A 2,913-nucleotide genomic window follows, 5' to 3' on the forward strand; every position below is an offset into this window, starting at 1 on the left:
AATTACTTTTATATTTGTTAATTTAATTACAAAAATTTTTGTTTTTCACGATGCTTTTGAAAATTACTGGGAATTTTCTTACTTTTGAGTTTTGACCCAACAAAGAACCAACTAGATTCACTTTCCTATCAGAAAAGATGCGGAGGTAGAAATTTGAACTATTTTTACTGTCATAATAGGTGATTGCAGACACATAATATAAAAACACAAATCGCTATAAAATAAAATTCATTCATGTGTGCCGAGGGTCAATTCACCCGCGCTATTTCAGTTGATAGGTACTAATTGTTTTATCACTTGTAAAATAAAAATACTAAATGTACTGTATTATCAGAGATTTTTGACTTTTTACACAATACTATTGACTATAAATACTAGAATTTATTTATTAATGGTAAAACTATTAAATTATTAATTAGTTATTGGCTATTTCTAACGTTATCACACAGTAGGTACACACTGCACGCTACGACACACTAAGAAGTCATCTTTCTTATATTTGTACAATATATTTTTATATATTTTAGTGTTACGATTACCCACCAATTTTGGGGGTACACCCACCCTTTAAAATAGGTGTGGCGGCTGCCACATCTAATACATGGGTTCGGCGCCACTGTAGGTATATATATATGCTTATTGTTTAATGATTATAAGACAAACTTGAAAACAATTACAATTTAATCTTAGATACGTCTATCTAGTACACTTTGATTCATATGGTTCAAAATTAAGTTATAATTATTATAATTTATTTAGTTGCATTACTATACTGCAATCTGTTATGTATAAAAACGTTATAACTACTTAATTTAAATAAAGTTATTTTCATCCGATCTGACGCCAACGACCATACCACGTTGAACACACCAGTTCTCGTCCGATCACTGAAGTTAAGCAACGTCGGGCGTAGTTAGTACTTGGATGGGTGACCGCTTGGGAACACTACGTGCCGTTGGCATTTCTTTTTGCATTTTTATTATACATTTTATAACATTAGTTTATTTCAATTTCAATTTTAAGATTATAAAAATATTTTTTCCCTTTGACTTTCAAGAATTGTTGTAGAACTCCTTCCCGCAATAAATTGAGAAAATAATCATTTTTATATCATATTTATAAATATATACAATTATACTATAAATGATTTTATTCTTTAAAATATCTGTAGTATATTAACATCGAGAGTGGCATTACATCATGGCTTATTTTATCAGTACCTATGTTTATTTATTGCAATTGCGTATTGTTCTGACCCGGAATCTGACCAATTTTCTCGTACTTACTAACTAAGCTGTATCTACTCTTAGACAGTGGCGTACTGGCGTAGCCAGGGGGGTTTGGGTGTTTAATCCCGGCCCCCTGCCATTGACATTATCCCCCCTAATAAATGTATTATTTATATACGAAAACTGTAATAAACTTGGTTTAATTTATACTTAACCTCCCCCCATCATTCCATCATTTTCTAATCCTGGCTATGCCACTGCAGTCATATAAATATAAGCCAGGCAAAGTAATCTTTTTAAACACTTTGAAAATGTTATACCATACAGAGCGTAACATATAATAAGTCATAATGATGTATAATAGCAACTAACAACCTGCTTACAAATATTATATATAAAAAAAAAACAATAATAAAGATTGTTTTGTCATTTAGTATTTCAGTCCATAGTAAGGTTCAGCCAATTAAGGACGTATACGTATAAATGTATAGACATAATAATAATGTAAGTTGTAACTAATTTACCGCTATGACCTATCTATCTATTATCTATATCCATTAGTTTTATATTTTATATCGATTACATTTTCTATAGTTAAATATGTCGTTATGTTTATTTGTGTTTAAAAACTTCAAAACACTGATTAAATATTAACTAAGTAAGTAGGTATTTAATCGAAAGTTCCTCTTTCTCCCTAGTTGCGAACTAACAGACTTTGTCGCTGCTACCTGATCTGCTACAGCTGGTATATGATCATAGTAAGAACAATGGGTAATAAGTTCATATAGCTTAACCGCATTTTTATTTTTACACCACCAAAAGAAAAAAATAATAAAATAAAAAAATGATAGCTGGTTACTTCATCTTTACCGTTTGAAGATGTAGTCATGATGGATCATGTAACCTTTCATTTTTTTAATTTTATTAAATTTTTCTTTCTCAGTCTATCAAAATCAGTACATTTCAACGTATATTCATATTTTTGAGTATATTTTTAGGTTTCAGCATAAATTCTACCTACGTATTTAACGAAAAAATGAGTAAATTATATATGAATAGATATTATATTGCATTTGATTGTTGTATATTGGATATCGTTGTATCACATGTATGCATGGCAACGTTGTGATATATTTTATGTATCTATTGTAAATATGTAATAGGTAATTAATATATGTTTAAGAATTAAGATATTAATTTAGGTATTAAAATAGGTATTTTAAAGAATAAAATCATTTATAGTATAATTATATATATTTATAAATATGATATAAAAATGATTGTTTTTTCAATTTATCGCGGGAAGGAGTTCTACGCCAATTCTTGAAAGTCAAAGTGAAAAAATATTTTTATATTCTTAAAATTTAAATTGAAATAAACTAATGTTATAAAATATATAATAAAAAAGCAAAAAGAAATGCCAACGGCACGTAGTGTTCCCAAGCGGTCACCCATCCAAGTACTAACTACGCCCGACGTTGCTTAACTTCAGTGATCGGACGAGAACTGGTGTATTCAACGTGGTATGGTCGTTGGCGACAAACCAGAAGAAAATAACGTTATCTAAATTGAGTAATTATAACGTTTTTATACATAACAGATTGCAGTATAATAGTAATGCAACTAAATAAATTATAATAATTATAACTTAATTTTGACCCATATGAATCAAAGTGTACTGGAT

General features: G+C 29.0%; 1 protein-coding gene and 2 non-coding genes across 3 annotated transcripts in view; 2 read left to right on the forward strand and 1 right to left on the reverse strand.

Annotated features, from left to right (window-relative positions):
• LOC100573848 overlaps window positions 1-2,913 on the forward strand; it is a 13,166-nt gene that overhangs the window by 4,684 nt on the left and 5,569 nt on the right. The window lies entirely within an intron of this gene.
• Window positions 843-961, forward strand: LOC115033450. The gene has a single exon (XR_003838808.1). It is a non-coding gene; the product is annotated as a 5S ribosomal RNA (ribosomal RNA).
• On the reverse strand, window positions 2,648-2,766 carry LOC115033448. The gene has a single exon (XR_003838807.1). It is a non-coding gene; the product is annotated as a 5S ribosomal RNA (ribosomal RNA).

This window comes from Acyrthosiphon pisum, chromosome X, assembly GCF_005508785.2.
Source record: "Acyrthosiphon pisum isolate AL4f chromosome X, pea_aphid_22Mar2018_4r6ur, whole genome shotgun sequence".
In the NCBI taxonomy this organism is placed as follows: domain Eukaryota; kingdom Metazoa; phylum Arthropoda; class Insecta; order Hemiptera; family Aphididae; genus Acyrthosiphon; species Acyrthosiphon pisum.